The sequence below is a fragment of the Nilaparvata lugens genome, chromosome X (assembly GCF_014356525.2).
Source record: "Nilaparvata lugens isolate BPH chromosome X, ASM1435652v1, whole genome shotgun sequence".
In the NCBI taxonomy this organism is placed as follows: Eukaryota; Metazoa; Arthropoda; class Insecta; order Hemiptera; family Delphacidae; genus Nilaparvata; species Nilaparvata lugens.
In genome coordinates, this window is record NC_052518.1 from 67,991,519 (window position 1) to 68,010,310 (window position 18,792).

At 35.3% G+C, this 18,792-nt stretch overlaps 1 long non-coding RNA gene across 1 annotated transcript; it reads right to left on the bottom strand.

The window, feature by feature from the left end:
- Positions 1 to 14,775: 14,775 nt before the first annotated feature.
- On the bottom strand, positions 14,776 to 17,747 carry LOC120354405. The gene is made up of 4 exons (XR_005572993.1): positions 17,371 to 17,747; positions 16,428 to 16,575; positions 15,647 to 15,795; positions 14,776 to 15,129 (listed from the first exon to the last, which is right to left on the bottom strand). It is a non-coding gene; the product is annotated as an uncharacterized LOC120354405 (long non-coding RNA).
- Between the last annotated feature and the right edge of the window lie 1,045 nt (positions 17,748 to 18,792).

Genomic DNA, 18,792 nt, shown 5'->3' on the forward strand with positions numbered 1-18,792 from the left:
TTTTCAATGATTGATTGTAGAGTTACAACAATTTTCTTCACCTCTCTTTTTTATAACAAATAATATTATTAGAAGTATTTTTCGTGTTGGTGATATTTCTTGAAATACAGTCCTACGAAATGCCACGAGTCCTGGCTTCATTTCACAGTTGTTACATATTAAATTTGCAAACTTGTAGTAGTTGACTAGACTGTGAACTAACGTTTCATAAACACATGTTTGGAAATAATTAGAATTAATCAGTGCAGCCAACTTACTGCTGAAAATTAATCTTGAATGGGCCCACTTGATAACTTCAGTATCATACCATATACCATAAAAGTTTGTGAAAATAAAAATATAAATATTCACAGAGCATTTGATAGACCACCAAAGTGGCCCACCCTACTGGGTAGGAAATCACTAGTGGCCATTATAGTGGTCCATACGACCTCGGGGACTGTTCCGAGCAGACTAATAATAATAATAATATTTGTATGGCTTTTATTGGTGGGGAGTCCGTGACGGAAGTTCCACCTCGTCTGAATATATGATTTAAGCCGTCAATGGGCCTTACAAGTGTCATACTTCAGTCAGGACCGTCAGTTTAACGTGCTCATCCGATAACACGGGAGGGAGCTGTTCAAGCAGACTATGACAGTAGCACCGCAACTATAGGAGCCTATCGACCGTAAAGACTTGAAAGTGACTTTTACTGTAGGCATCATAATGATATCATCATGAAGCACAATAAAAGTTATAAAGTGGAAAATAAATTTTTAGGATATCTTCATGGTATTGTTGATATAATGATTTTTTTTCAGAAAATATTACTTTTTGAAAATGGAATAACATTCTCAAAACTATACATTTTGAGGGAATTCCTTTTTATTCAACAATATATTGTACAATGTATCCTCGAAATTTCATTTATCTTTCCCTGGAGAAGTAATACTGTATTTCGTTTTTTGCTGTTGAAATGCTGTCCGCATTGCTAGTAAGGGAATTCTTGATTTTGAGAATGGTTACAGTTGCGGTCGGAACTGACGGAAGTCACTTCACATATTTTGGAATAGAAAACCCAAAAATTAATTTTAATGAATTGTGTTTATCTAGTTAGAAAGTTAAAATACAAGCTTGTTTTCATCGTCTAATAAAAAAGTATGATATAAATCATTGATATAATGTAGATTTACAAGATTTGTAGATAATGTAGGTTTTAGAGCCGATGGTGCTATCCCCCCCTGTGGGAGGCCCTGACGCCTATTATTTATTAGCAGAATGTTGCTGACCAATTTTAAGTAAGATTTTGGAAAGAGATTTTCATATAAGACTTTCAACTATTATAATAATGTTGAAAAATAAGAATTGTATTTACTTGTAAGTACAATATCAGTTGAAGTACGCCTAATGGGATAATATCTGCATAAGTGTTGAAACTGATATCAGTCACGAAAATACTGATATGGACATATTAAACAAAATATAGACTACATTGTAGATGGAACATCTGATTATTATACAATATTATATTATATTTTTCAGATAAATTGTATATATTTATATTTCCAAGTTGAATTTAGTCACTAATTAACAAATTCAATGTTAATATTTGCAAGTAGAAGAAATTATAGCCTATTAAGAAATATAGGCCACCCATTTTCTGTTTCCTCCTCCCCCATTTTCTTTCATTCATCTCGTAAGTTCTACTTCTAATCTAATCTTTTTCTTCGCCCATTCTTCTATATAATAGGGGCAGTTTTCAAGATTTTGCAAATAAGAAAATTAAAATAGGCTAGCTATTGGTTGAATAATTCTAGCTCATTTTACTAGCAATAAAAAACTAGTCTTCGCTGAAGGATGGGTGGGGGTAATTTATCAATGAAAAAATTATAAAATTATCTTTAGAGAGTGCTGGAATCAGTCAGAAGAGAAGAATAGATCTAGGTCAAGGCTTATTATTTTCTCATTTTCCCTTGACAAATAAAATATATTTAATATAGAATTGATCATTATAAACAGGAATCAACAATTAAGTTAATATTAGATCAGATATATACCGGGATAACTTGAATCACAGCTAGAAGGCAGTGAAGAAAGGTGGCAATAATGCCCTCCTATCATCATCACTGACTTTATAGAGTGAATGTCTCTATACAGGAAATGTTGTAGCCAAAGGGCTTGTTCACACTAGAGCAACCAAGTTGTAGAACAACAGGTAGAATTCTACAAAACTTACACCCCTGGCACTCTTAGAACAACTTAGTTGCAAGAAATTTTCGAGGGATAGCTGTAACTAAAGGGCATTCATCCCTTCTAAAAACAAAAGCTCTTTTGTTCTGTCCTTAGTATGTAGTAGTTCACTGCTACAATCCGATAATAAAGCTTAAATTTCGTCGTAGGAGAGAAAATCAAATTTCTTGAGATTCAGTATGAAAAGCAGAATTTGAAAAGTAGAATGCAAATTCGAATATCTAAAATTTCATATTTTAAAAATTTGTGTTGGAGAAGATTTGCCCTACCACTGTTCTACGGTCCCAAACTTTGTCCAGATGTGTTATTGTCTACTAGGAGTGGAAGCATGGTAATCGTATTATTGTTACTCATGCTTCACTGCAGTCACCCTACAAAATAGAACAGCTGCAGATGCAGTGTGCTCAGTAGATAGGAAACGCTTGTGTTATATTCCTCACAGAAAAAGTTGCTCTCAAGTAAGTTGTCTGTGTGAACAGGCTCAAATGGGTGATTTCCAAATTAAATGGAAAAAGAACAAGCCATTTTCCAACAGGTTATTGGCTCTAACATGAGTGCTGGCTCACCCTTCTCATCACTTGGGCTCGACACTGGTCTCACCATCGTAGCAGCGACGAGAAAATATGGCAATGTGACATGGGAGCCATTGACCTAGTGCTGAGTGCTGAGAACATTCACTTGAATGGGAAGCAGTGCTGATATCCATTATAATAATATTGTGACCTGGTTGGCTGAGGTCTGGTGTCAGATCGCACTTGATCAATTTCAGAACCTTTTTGACATGTCCTAACGACTGTTTTTAGGCAGCCAGGATCAACTACTTAGCGTGTCCATCCGAAATACGGAATTGTCCTGAGAAAGATATCTTGCTCGGGTCAGGGTTCGAGCCCGCGACTTCTCAATAACAGTGTCTAATTCTCTCGATTACACCGTCTCATGGTGTTATGGTATGTACGAGGAATGCTGACAGAAATGAATTTTACAATAGCTTGCTCTGATAGGTTCTCCTGGCATATTTAATCAAGATTAAATTTTAACAGGCTTTTGTGCAACCGGGCCTTAAAGTGATAAAACGTTGTAGGGTCCTGAAAAGACTCAGCTCACTTGGATTGTTGGATCCAAAGAATTTTTGAGGTTAGAAAAGTTTTCTAGAGAAAAGAACAATTACTCTAAAAATGGTGTGTTGGGAAGGGTGGTGGGTGTGGGCCCCCTCCCTATTACCCAGCAGCCGAAAGACTAAACATTTTCGCATAGAGATTTTAAAAATTACCTTTTTCATCTATTTCTAAATCTATTAACACAATCCCAGTGTTTGAAGACCGAAAGAACAGATTTTAACGAATTTCATCGAATACTTGTAGAATGTTTCAAGCATCTTATCAAAAAACAAAGATTTTCAGTTGCTAACGTCAAACGGACATGTACAACAAAAACTTATTCATTCAAAATTGTTAGAATTGCGTTTAGCTCATTCAAGTTGATAAGATTTCACAAGACTTACCGTAGCCTAAAACTTCCAGTGAAATATCACAGTTTTAAAAACTACCAAGTTTTCAATTAATTCATTGATTACGATATTTATTCTACGAATACACTCTCATAGAAATCTTCAATATAAAAAATCAGTTATACTAACAGTAGTACGGTAATTAAAGTATCTTTAACCTAATACTTATTTCAAGATTCATGATGTATCTATAGTTCAAATAGTAAGATTCCAAAGTGCGCGTGCGCGGCTATTTACAAACTCTTCTAAATTTCTAGCATAGCCTTCTGAATCACTGTAGGCGATACTGAATCAGTAGTTATAAACTGACAGTTCAGACCGGTTTTTTTGCTCGAAATCCCCTCCCCCCTCTCACACCTCGTCCATCCCACCACCCCTTCCTCTCTCCCACAGGGTGGGGGGTGTTCTAAAAATAGATTTCCCCTTCCCCTTGTCCAGTGGAGATGAGGGGGATGAAAAGAGAGAAAGATATATCTCTCTCTCACTCTTTCTAAAAATAGATTTCCCCTTCCCCTTGCCCAGTGGAGATGAGGGGGATGAAAAGAGAGAGAAAGGTATATCTCTCTCTCAAATAGATTTTCCCTTCCCCTTGCCCAGTATAGATGAGGGGGATGAAAAGAGAGAAAGATATATCTCTCTCTCAAATAGATTTTCCCTTCCCCTTGCCCAGTATAGATGAGGGGAATGAAGAAAGTGAGGGAAAAAATAATTTCCCTTTGAGGGGAAAAATTCCCTCTCTCTACATCTATACTGACAGATTAAAGTGAATCCTTCTCTCTACATCTATACTGACAGATTAAAGTGAATCCTTCTCTCTACATCCATTGCTATACTGACAGATTGAAGTGAATTGAGAAATTCCCTATCACTCTACATCTAATGCTATACTGACAGATTAAAGTGAATTGAGAAATTCCCTATCACTCTACATCTAATGCTATACTGACAGATTAAAGTGAATTGAGAAATTCCCTATCACTCTACATCTAATGCTATACTGTCATATTAAAGTGAATTGAGAAATTCCCTCTCTCTCTCTCTCTCTCTCTCTCTCTCTCTCTCTCTCACACACACATCTAATGCTATACTGTCAGATTAAAGTGAATCCAGAGAGAGGTCAATGATCTAAGTTCTTTTATATTTTTTATCTGCAATATCGTACAAGCATTTCCAAAGTTCATCGGAATTTTTAACAACAGATAATGACAAATAATTTGTACAATCATAATGTAGATGACCGCTGTCTAGTATAGAGCAATTCGAATATCTCAGATAAAATTGGAAAGTGTACATTTCCTGTTTTTGTTAACGGTAAATCAGCATCTTGACATCCTGTTGAAAATTTAATATTCTTCGCAATTGAATCAAATTCGTTAAATGAAATTCCCATCGAGAGACGAGTTAATTTTTTTAATTTTGAAAAACCATAACACTGCATGTTAACGGCTTCCCAGATGTTTGGCATGTGTCTCTGTTCTATAAATTAACAACGTGCACGTGTTGTACCTACAACAGTTGCTTGAAGGGACTCGTGTCTCACTTGTATAGAAAAGATCACACCACATGCGTTGCAGTTGACAGGTCTAGCTCTGACCGGCTACTAAACTAAAAAGTGAGTGGGATATTGGAATGAAAAATCATTTGAACACAGAAAAAGTTTATTTACACATTTCACCACAACTATTAATAATTTCATCTTCAATTTTAATTAACTTATCTATACACAAATTATGAGGACGATAATAACATAGATAGTCTCTTATGTCATTTAAATTAACCATGCTTAGAAAAATGTCTTTTAATTGTTTCGCCAAACTATAATTTTCACGAGTTGATTTCCTAATTGCACTTTCACACTCATCATACCAATCAATACAGTTTTTTAACCTCACTTCCAACTCGTTGTCAGCAGCCAACCACTTTCTCAGATCCATGATAAGCGAATGAACAAAACTAAGTGTAGGCTGGCACTATTATAAAGTAATTAAGTGGTCTTTCTTCATTAATTGCAGACAGACAACATGTACATGCTTTATGCAGTCTCAATGCATGCATGCAATAAACACACTGAATCTCTTTTCCGTTGTAGAAGAATCCATAACGAGCAAAGTTTCTTTTCTGCGAATTTGTATACATTGCGGCCATTTTCATACTTTGCATTCGATTGTTTTCACACATGAAATTATTTGTTTGATACATATTTTTAAACAACAAAGAATTATAATGTTGAGCAGAGAACAAAGCACAGCGTCCATCTGGTCTATTTTTATGAATGTTACACACACCATAACACCATGAACTAGTGAAAAAGCTGAAATCGGGTTTTGCAAAATCCTCTGGTATACATTGAACATTAGTATGTAATCTCCTTAAAAACTTTGCTTTCTCAGTTCCTTTTGTGAAAATTTTCTCATAACCTACAAGGTAATCACGTATTAATGAGTCAGTGTATTCTAAATCTCCATCCTCCCATTTTATTTTATGATAATGACGTTCTAACCATGTTACATCATTATACAATTTTGCACTCAATTCTGTCTTTGCAAATGGTGATTTGAAATGGAATACAATAAAATTATTAAACTGATCAATTATGGCAAGTCTTTCACAATAATTTGATTACAATCTTGTTTAAACCAGTGAAGATCAACTGTAGCAATTTTCGTAATCGCTTGCTTGTCCACTTCTTTCTCTTTGGCGGGCTCATCGAATCCTCCGTCTTTCTCCCTCTCCTCCTCTTCCCGTTTCTGCTCCTCCCCCACCTCCTGTGGCTTCTGGATCGGTGTACTGCACCTTGGTTCATAATAGAAACTATCGGAATCAAGATCGCAGTGGATACCAATAGACTGAGTTTGCGCTTTGTCCAAAATATCAGAACACAAAGAATAGAACATTTTAGATGTTACCTGTTCAAAGGTGAAACTGATAATGAACCAAATTGTCAGAGTGCACACCTTATATATAATATTGCAGCCGGTGCACTCTATCAATAAAATTACTGAACTTCTTTCACCATGCTCATCAGAGGTGTGTACTCCATCACACGATCGCTAATTGAAACGCAATAGGCGGAAGTATTTGCAGGTACTGCACTATTAAATTCCATTTCAATACGAACATCCGTCGATGATTTCAAATGAGTCGCTTGGTGTGAACAGTCCACAACAACCAGCAGTGTTGAATCACAAAATGTTTTAAAGTCAATTTCTGTTCCAAGTTCGCTATTGATTGAATGATTATAATATGAGGGCCCGAAATCAAAAAACATGCGGTATAATAGTTCCTTTTTACCTAGCAGATTTTCATATGGATAATACTCGCTGTTCAAATATACTTTAACATTGTAAATACCACAACTATCGAAATTAGATATTGATTTTTTAATTTTATTCTTACGATCAGTTTGAAATGCAATTATAACATATTTTGGACTATCAAAAATTGATGTGGTGCGAACTGCCCAAGAATGGTTAAGTGAATTTTGCAAATTTGGTAATTCACAAATTTCCCAATACCGGAAACCTAATTTCAGTGGAGTGTCAGCATCGAGCAGTCTCAAAAATTTCAGTCTTACGTGATCTTCTAAAGTTATGTAGGGCATTCTCCATTGCAGTTTTGTAATTTTCACACTAATGCTTGTTCCAGTTGCGGACTCAACACAATTTAGGTCTGTCGGTGACCTCAATAAGACGAGTTCCTGTATCAAATTTAAAATTATTCTTTGAAAATCTTCAAAAAACGGGAGGATTAATTTCAGCGGTACACAGAAAGTGAATTTATTATCCGTTAGCTCATATCCTGCTCTGTCAAAACCAGCCAAGTGATATGTGTTCTTATCGAGCGTATTCTACACTAGTATAGCTTCAATTGTGGATGTTAATCCAATCAATCTTGATTTAGAAATTTGCTGACCTGCTAATTCATATCGTATTTCGTCAAAAAGGTTGCCGATTACATTACTGCTTAATTTATAGTCTGCCGCAACTGGGGCATCAGCCGGGTCTGTTCCCGGTTTTGTACAGTTAACTGTTCCCTCAATAAATATAAATGATTTGCAAGGTAAAGAATAGACATCTAAAGAATTTATGCCAATACGTGCCTCATCAGAGTTTTTCATTTCCTGTCCCAAATAAACTGTATGAGTGTGAAATTGGAATTTGGTTATATCATTATAAAACTGAAGGTCTGTCTCCATGTCCAGAATTTCACTAATTGCGGCCACTCCTCCTAACATTCCGCCAATCAACTATAAAACCTAACTTTTCTAATATTCTCGCACTTTTAGCCGACAAAGCACATTTGTTTTTAGGTGTTGACGCTCTCACATTCATCTCTCTAATGACATTGTGTGTACGCATCTTATTTGAACGTGGATTGAAAACAAGATAACCCATTATGTTTACTTTTGTTTTTCATGTATGTGCAACCTAATTGTAATTGTATCTCCACGGAAATCAATAAACGATCCGTTCTGGTCTGTTACCTTTACATTAATAGTTTGAATTCGACGCGTATTCAAAGGTACATAAATAATCGGTGATGGTACTTTGTTTATTAAATAACCGCTAGGAACTTTTGGCAAAAATTCGTAGATTATATGTTTTTGTTTTCTGTCAGAGTAACTACCACATGCTAAATTACACTCGAGTACAATACTACCAATGCTTGTTATGTTAACCAAATGCTGAGAAAAATGCCATTTATTTGGTTGCAAAACAACATTATCAAAACCAAGTATCTTACCAATCGAATCAGTACGTGTTAAATCAATGGCTTTATCAGAATGAATTTCAATCTTCATAGTATTTGCGTTTGCTCGTATAATAAGTTTATTCTTCTTCTTCTCATCAATATTCAATTTATTCTTTGAAGATTTTATAATATCCTTAACTTCATATGCACCCGTATCCAGCTCAATTAATCTATCACCATATTTGAAGCTGGAATTTGTTCCTTTGTTAACGTTTGCAATACTATTGTAGCTACAAAAATTAATCAATCCAATTTCCCATTCACGATTTTTATCCAATTCTATAATTTCTTGTAAATGTTCGTAGAGGTTACTTGTGTTAGATCTTAATGTAATAACAACCATCTTGTAATGTGTGTTCAGCACAAACACTTAATCACAACTGATTTGCAAGAAACAATAATGTAAGATGACCACAAAAATCACTATTTAATGGTTGCATGTGCTCTACATTATAAAATATATTTACTCCAATTTCTTTTTTCCAATATTTGTCCAATTCGTATGGCGGTTGTAAATTTCCAATTGGATCAAAATACCAAACATTGGAGCCGACTTTTTTATATGCAACCCAATGTGTACCATCCTCGCTTTTCCTCACTAAATTCACAATGGCATTCTCGTTTTTCAGAATTTTTTTGGGTAATGCATCTAGCATATATATACCTCTTAGTCGAATCTGTAATAATTTCGACCAATCAATCAAATCATAATTACTCAATTCTCCTTCAATATTCATGACTTCTTCTACTTCTTCTTCCTACTCTTCTTTGTTGTTCTACGTTTCTTAACTTGTTTTTGAGGGAATAAACTCACTCCATATGATGATGGCGGTGGTGGAGGGGGTGGAATTAAAACTCTCCCCCCACTAGTTATTTGAGGAAAAGGCTTCAAAAAATACCCTTTTCCTGCAATATGCTTTTTCAACTGAGCTATAGCTTTGCGTCTAATATCATTACTATAACTTCTCCTCTCATTCTTCTTCTTCTTCTTCTTTCTCAAAGACCCACCAAACGCCGCTTTAGCTTTCATGACGTTTGTAACAAGATAGCTAAGTGCTTTCTCGGCAGGAGGTGTTTGTGGATTTTTGAAAATGTCCCACGCAGCGTTTGCTAGAGCCCTGTCAGCTACCACTCGAGTTTTATTATCGCTATTTTGGGTATACGCTATATCATGTACCTTACAGGCTCTATCTAATGAATTTATACCTTGATCACCTCTCTTTAACCTTTCATTAACCTTCGTGCCTGGACCACACCACTGGTATCCGGGAATATAAATTTCATCTTGCAGATTGTCAATTACCTTATTTAGAATAGTTGATGTTACATTACCTGCCAAACCTGTCACACCCTTAAAAACTTTTGCTGCTGAACTCAAGATTCCTTTACCTCATTTCCTCGAACACTGCTTTCTCCTACATACCATTTTCTTACCTTTCAACTCAATGGTTGAACATTAACTGAGGTTAATTAATTAATTAATCATTACACCAACTTAATCAAAAGAAAATTGAATTGGTTTAATTTTCAATCGAGTTGGAAATGAATTCACACACTATTGCTATGATACATTGCTTGAATGATAAGAATATTATTTCAAATAACAAATCTGAAAAGGTGAATGCAATTTGAAAAGGGGGAAATGATGCCATCGTGCCCACCCATATCTGCAGGAACACGTGCCAAAACAGATGTGGGAGGGAGTGAGTCACTGAAGCCACCGCTTGGCTGTATGCCTGTGTGTGTGTGTGTGTGTGTGTGTGTGTGTGTGTGTGTGTGTCTGTGTAGCAGTAAAGACTACTGAGCATGCTCACAACAAACTATAAAAGGGGAGCTCAGCTTATTTAAATATCATTCACAACAGAGTGTAAGCAGGTGAAAGGTGAACCATTCTTCTTCTGTGTTTCTACTATTCATTGTGAACTTATCAATAACAGGTAAGGTATCCCGCTGAGGGATCCAGGGTTTGGCTACAGGCTGGTTGATTAGTTGCACAAAGTCCAACTCATCCCCCGCTCGCCACACCTCCTCTAGTAGTGGAACCATGGAGGAGTTGTCCTCCATTCCAGCACGTTTCTGTTGAAAAATATTTGATTAGTGTCTTATTTGTTTCAGATTATCATCATACTAGAGAACTTGATCAATAGATTCACTACACAATCTCTACATCAGATTATTGTCATAATCTCAACTTGACATCATCAGATTGACAAGACATTCTCTACATAAAGTGAGTAATATCAGTTATTGAAATAATATTTCCTTGCTATCGAATAATTGATGCATGATCGAATACTTTAAACAATAATTCAATTTCTAATTGGTTCAAATAATATTTCATTGTTAACAATTAATTGATGCATGAACATTCTAATCAGTTCAAATAATATTGTCAATGCTCGTACAATTTTCAAATACAGTGGCTTTTTCGACATGAAATTGAAACTGCACTTGGAAAATGCACAAAAGTTGCTTTAATTTTGACAACTGAGCAACAAGTTAGCAAATTCAAACAAGACAGAGTCAATTCTCACACTAAAAACGCAGGGTTCAACAAACAGTAAAATCAAAGTTCATTTCAGTTCAAAAACCTGAAAAATAATATGAGATACACACAAACAACTACAATAATACCCACTCAATATCACACTATTACATTTGAATCTCTTACAGAGATTCCATAAAACTGCTCATCTGCTAATTCGAAACTGATAATCACAAGTTATATAAAGTCATTTTTTTGGCTGAGGATGATACTCAAATGAGCTCTAGGCTTGTGCTTGGGTAATAAGACGGATGATAATGATGATATGAGTGGACCTACACCTTTAGGTGGGTTCAGAGTCACTCAGAACCATTTTTAGTTTCCTTGCCCTACTACCATAGGTGTTAAGGAAAGTATTGTTTTCCGAAAAAAATTAAGGTACCCCTATTTCTAAATTTCTATACGTTTCAAGGTCACCTGAGTCCAAAAAAGTGGTTTTTGGGTATTGGTCTGTGTGTGTGTGTGTGTGTGTGTGTGTGTGTGTGTGTGTGTGTGTGTGTGTGTGTGTGTGTGTGTGTGTGTGTTGTGTATGAGTGTATGTGCGTCTGTGTACACGATATCTCATCTCCCTATTAACAGAATGACTTGAAATTTGGAACGTAAGGTCCTTACAATATAAGGATCCGACACGAACAACTTCCATCAAATGCGATACAAGATGGCAGCTAAAATGACGAAAATGTTGTCAAAAACAGGGGTTTTCGCAATTTTCTCAAAAACGGCTCTAACGATTTTGATTAAAGTTACACCTGAAATAGTCATTGATAAGCTCTATCAACTGCCACGAGTCTCATATCTGTAAAAATTTCAGGAGCTCCACCCCATCTATGCAAAGTTTGATTTTAGATTCTCAATTATCAGGCTTCAGATACAATTCAAACAAAACAAATTGAGTGGAAAAGATGTGTGAAGGTAAGTTGTGTGACTGCGCCACACCAGATTTTTAAACTCATGAATGGTATTCAGTGAAGTTCGGCTCTCAACCTAGCGCCACAGTGCAGGATGGTTTCTCACAGCTTGACGTTGTTGTCATTTGAGATGGGTGTCTGGCTTGGGAGTGTTTCGGCCGGGAACGCGCCACCTTAGTCCTCCGACACACCCAGAACCTGACAGGAGTGGACAGCGACTATCTCATCCATCGACACCGTACGCCAGCGACAGGGAAAGACTGTTTTGAAAGAGTCTCGAATTGGCGTGTGCATTAGGCGCCAAAACCAGACACTTTTACATTTGTACAGACATGACAAAGTCAGACACATAGAATCTCTGACACTTCCAAAAGGTATACTTCTTGGATGGACTGTACTACGCAGAGCTGTCTGGGTTTTCAAACAATGGTTATTGTTCTGATGGATCCCCACATGTAGGCTATTCTTAACAAGACCATTGACAATTCATTTCTGAAACCTATCACTCTTTTCTATCCCTCTTCGTAGTCATATCAGGCGATGACTTATCTTGTAACTGTATAATTTGTTTTATATCATTCCTATTTTGTGCAGTTGTCTCTCTTTTCTGCATTTATTTGGAGCTTAAATAATATAATTATTAGTAAATTTCTTGACTCAAAACAAAAATAACTTCACTTAATAGTTCAATTGTCAAGATTAGTGAGTACACTGAACTTCTCGATAACTCTATAATTCGTAGTTTTGCCATCAAAAACACTGTAACTAGTATTCCCATAACGATAAATACACTAGTATGCCATAGTAACTGATAACTCCGCTGAATTCAGCTGATTAATATACAAAACTTACACCAACTTGCTTTCTTTAATGTCTGTCTGCCTGTCTAGGTATTGTTTGTTTTCAACATAGCCCACCCACATGTATTAGTTAAAATACAACTTGTGATAGCAATACCTTTAACGTTATAGTAATTGGTATTATTAGTTTGGGGATTTTGAATTCTGATTGTGAATTATTCACCCATACGGAGTGAACTTCTTTGGATTCAAATATAATAATATAACTAGAGACACCCTTCGTTGAAGAACTCGCTCATGAACAGTTGTATTGATCTCTGAAATCTTTTACATGTATGTCAAATTAATATTTAACAATATTTTCTAATATCCATTCATACAGGCTATATTATGAATTAATTATGGGTAATTATGGGATCAGTATCCATGATATATTTTTTTCATATTATATTTTATCAGCCTCGATATTGCAGAGCTTGATATATAATTCGTCACCCTCCAAAATTCGTATTAAATGCTTGGTCCCGTAAGCTACAAATTATAGTGGTTCTACTGTGTTGAATGTAGTCTACTGGGGGGTTAATATACTCGAACATTGAGAATTTTGAATAAAATAAAATTTTTCAGTATTATTTTTCATTTCGAATGTCATTTTCAATACTGCAAGATATACAGTTATCGTTTCCCAAAATAGCGGGAAAACTTTATTTGAATGTAATTTAAACGTTTTTTCATGATAATATTTTGGTGATTGATTTTTCTACGTTTTAACGACGGGATTTGCTTTTGTCTGTATATGTACGTTGGCATGTTTGTTAATTAGCTTTTGATGATTACAGCTTGGCACTGCTCTCTGTTTCATTCATAACAGGTTATATTGTCATCGTCAATACACGCCAATCAGTCATTGGCCGTTTCAACACTTACCGATTTCTCGTCACGGTACCGGTTTCTTTTTTCCGATGTCCGAAGGGCTAATTGGGGTGACATATTGACAATGAAATCTGTTAAACAATGAGATCTTATACACTTTATAACTACTGTACAAGTTCTACTGTTCACAGAAGTCGGAAATAGACATTTCATTTTACTTATATGGTAGACACCCACCCTTATCTATCTACTTCACGTCTATGAATATAACAATATCAAAGGATAGAGTTGAAAGTACAAAGGCATAGAGATTGAAATTTAGAAGTAAATGATTTGTTATAATTCAATTACCCAGGTATATTAAAACTGACTACTTTAGCATTTACCTGATTAATATTACCGCAATCATTATGTTACAAATTCAAATTTGCGTTGCGTTGCTGACACTCGGCTGCTCTCTGCACCTATTTTATTGAATCATGCAATAACTTTGAAACATGACGTCAACAAACTTGGTGACTCAACACATCTGTCTCGTTTTCAACTGACAATGGCAAACTCTCTCGATCAGCTGTTTTCAACTGACGATGGAAAACTCTCTTGATCAACTGTTTTCAACTGACGACGGAAAACTCTCTCAGTCAGCTGCTACTCGGTTGATGAATATTATTACCTAATCATTTTTATGTTCCCTCAGTGAGTTATCCTAAACATGATTCCTAATTAAAATGACGATTTTCGTATCATAAACTCACTATATTTCAAACTATATACTATGTTTCAAACTTAATCAAAATCGTTAGAGCCGTTTTCGATTTCCATCAGACATACTGACAAACAAACTAACAAACAGAAATGGAATACGATGATAAATACGTCTATAGTAACATCCATAATGGGAACGTCTGTTATAGTAGACTGCATAAAACTAATCCGATGTTAGTTGGAAGAGCTGAGTACCTCCTCACCCCTTACCATAAACTTTGCCAATTCTTCAGGTGTACTGTATTATGAAAATATCAATATTAATTCTTACTTATAATCAGCTGCGGACGAAGTTGATCAAATCTTATTTGGCAACGTTGCATTTACCCTCATGAGAATATTTTCATACGGTCTTGTATATTTGAAATAATGTATAATATAGTGAACAACCAATTCATTTTTAAAGTAATTTATTGTAATATATATGGAATGAAAAATAATTGAGAAATTATAAACTACCTAAAACAACTTGGACAACAAAATAAATAACTTAGAATATATTCTTTTAAATTGGTGCAAGTTCCACATCATCCGCCCCCTGCACAACGGCGGTATCACCAATCCTAAAACTGGCAGCCGAGAGAAATTCGGCACCGGTGATAACACCGGTGTTGAGTTTGGTTTGCAGGTTGACGATGTTGCTGTCTTGTAGCAGCCACTTTATTTTCTTCTTTCTGGCGCACTCACGCCCTTCACTCAATTGATTGAAAAAATTCATTTCTTTTGTTGTGATTTGCATCAGCCCACCTGGAAAAATTATCATCATTAGAAATACTATATTATCTGATATAATATTATCACTTGAATTTTATTATTTAAACAAAGTATTCTACATGAGTTAATAGTTGATAGATGGAGGATTTATTAGGAATTGCAGTTGACCAACTGATAGAATAAAATAATAATAATAATAATAATAATAACGAATTAGAATATCCAATGAATTATTATTATTATAAATGTATAACAAATTCCGGCCCGGGCAAGATATGTTTCTCATACCACTCCCGTGTTTCGGTTGGGCACGTTAAACCGCCAGTCCCGGCTGCCTGAAAACAGTCGTTAGGTCATGTCAGAGGCCTTGAAATTGATCAGGTGCGACCTGAAATCTCTGACATCACATACTTGTGTATGAGAAAACTGTGTAAGGTCTACTGTTCACAGAACTACTAGCAAATATTTCTCAAATTCAAAAGATGAAATATATCTACGCTCATCTCATACAAATGTAATGAAATTCAAGGAATAATGGATTCATACTCACTCCAAAAGTCCCAGGCACTTCCGTGCGGCCTGATTGCTCGATTTATACACCGATTCAAGGATTCTTGTGCATTATTTGTTCTGTTAGCTTGGCCGTGAACTGAGAACGACTCAGGAGTAACCCTCACCAACCACTCTCTCCTGAAGTATCTGTAAAAGGGAAACATTTTTAAATGATCATGATCAAGAAGAAGATGCATGTGCCTGTGTGGTAGATCAGCTGTGTAATCAATTAGCTTACCGTATCTCACAAGAAATCTAGAAATTTTAATTGACTCGATCAAAATAATCCGATTTGTTGACATGAGATGGTATATCATAATATTCAAAGATAATCATTATTTTACAGTTCTAAGTGATAAGTGAGTGTTATTTTGTTATTCAATTTGGTTTGTAAACAATCTAAATTAGAACTTTTATGTTTTCAAATAATTGGACTGAAAATTTGACCTGAATTCAATAGTGTATGGAACATAACCTACTTTTTTGGAATAGTGTATAGTGTATAAATCAAAATTCGGGGAAGAAACAGTTTTGAGCTGTGCCTGTTAGTTCTTCCCCAATCATTCTAAGGAATTAAGTTCTGTTTATCAATAAATAGATAATGAGCAAAACTCGGTGCCCCGATATTATAATATGATGTTTGAAACTTGTACTGCGGTAAATGCGCTAGTACTGCAAATCTCTGAAGTTACGAAATTGAATGGTTCACTACCATAAAGCTCGATACACATTGCAATTGGAAAATTTAAAAAGTTGAGAATATCTCAACTAAAACTTACTCTATCAGTTTTTTGCACTATCAATATAGTTCTCGGCGAATCCCTCGATTACTCCGTTTCTTAGCTGTTTCGCCACCCTCCATCCGTCATCATCTTCATTCATGGGAGGTTTTCTTATCCCTATTTTACGCGCATTGCGCTCAATAGCCTGAAACATTCATTCGAATAAGTTGTAAGTATATGAAAACGTTTTCAGTTAAACTTTTTTCTAGTTATCAGTCACATCTACATTCTTGCAATTAAAAGCAATTCGTTTTTTTCTAAACGTGTTCACAGAAATTCTGGCTTACTAGCACAGCAGTAACCTGACAATCTCTTTTCTTGAAATTATTGTATTGAAATTCTTGAAATATTGTCGGCAGGATTGGTCTAGTGGTAAGGAGTGTTACATGCTTCGGTCTGCTAGCACAGCCTGGTTCGTGAGTTCGAATCTTGCCGATGACATAGGCGATTGATCATCTCATTAATCAGTTGAAAAAACACCGTTTTATTCGGCCACAGTTTTATTATTGGAAATTGATACAGGACTGCAGTTTCTTGTTGAAACCAACACATCTTCAGCTGGAGATGTGTTGGCTTCAACACGAAACTACAGTCCTGTATTTATGTCTAATAAAATTTTGATGTGACAAAGTTAAACTATATTTCTTTTATTATGGAAAAACTCCACAATATCAGTTTTCATCCAAGAAATTTTATCTCATCAACGTAGGCTACTTTCCAATACCCACGCACTAGCAAAAAGCTCATGTGGGCATCATCCGCAATAAAGAAAATTGTCGTGATCTAGAATTCCATAGTAAAGGTGCCAATGTAAGAGTGAATAAGTTTCAGGGAATTTCTCCTATGACCAATTATGATGAGAAATGGAGCTTCATAATATATTCCAGTTGCAAATACAATATGAACAAAATGTAAAAGCGAGTTTTTCAATGAAACTTACTTGAGTGAAGTGAAACCAGCAGCCTCGGTGTTCACTTTCTGGGAATCTATCTCTCAAAGGCTTCTTTATTGCCTTTTCATAATCGCTGATTATGACTTTCGGTCTCATATTTGAGAAATGATTTTCTACTTCTCCCAAAAGAGCATCATATACCTTTGATGATCGTGTCTTCATCAACGCCCAAACAATTGGAAATGCCTAAACAATCATCGATGTCAATAATATAAGTACAATAAAACATATTAAAAAACAAACTACACACCAAACATCAATTCCATATATCATAATTGATTAAAATTGAATTGTTACTTCCAATATTATATTCCTACATTATAATTTCTCAAGTAATAGAAATTTCAAGTATATTGATGATTGAATTCAAAATTGATGAATCTTAATAGCATTGGAGTAATAATACTCTCACCGGAGTTTTTCCTTTAGCAGCAGCTGAAATTGATTGAATCGATTGTGCTCTAATAAACCTCATAATTCATTTATTTGGTTGAAAGCAAACTGTATTCGAAAGAATGCCTTGCCAGTTGAGAAAGAATCTCTACATAGCGGATTCCAGGCGATTACTTTATACTTTTCAGATTTGAAATTCAATTCAAGACTTTAATCCTTTGTAAATGGACTGAGCAATGTTTGCAACACAATATCTACAATTAAAATTTTTGAAGTAGGGAAAATTAAAACTATTACTCACTCTGCCATTCGATGTTGCCATTATAACATATAATTGGGCAAATTCTGGCGATTTCGGACGGCATTTGAATGTGCCGTCCATGTGCCAGTTTGTGTTCTGGAAATCTTGGTGGTGTCCGATGGGATTAACAGCCACTAAACATTCGTCATCCTCATCACCGAATTTCCCTAGATAGAATACCTTGTCACCCAAAAGACCAAATTTGTCCTTACATAAATCTATTGCAGCGCCCATCTCAGCCAATGTGTTTGGCGCTTGAGGATTTTGTTTGTTGTGGGCTCTCTGCATAGAGCGCTCAATTTCTTTAAAATTGAGAGTATCCCTCACTGACAGTGGAGCTCTGGAAATATAATAACAATATTAGTGAGATCCCAGACAAAATTTAAGAATGATCAAATAGAACATTATCAACTAAAAATTGATGAACATCATTGATGCCAGAATGGCTTCATTTCTCATAATTTTGTGGATTTCTAACAATCACTAACAAATTGGATATGGATTTCAATCTGGATTAATGTGGATAACAATATGGATTTCTAACTAAAAGACAAACCACTTTTGTATCAGAAATGTCTTAAAAATACAATCGATGCAATGAGTTTCACGATACACATTCCAAACGTTTGTTTAAGACTTCAATTTTCCACCTTGGGAAGAGAAAAGTTTGCTTAACATTCTAACATTGACAAGGAGGCTATGAGGATACTATAAAA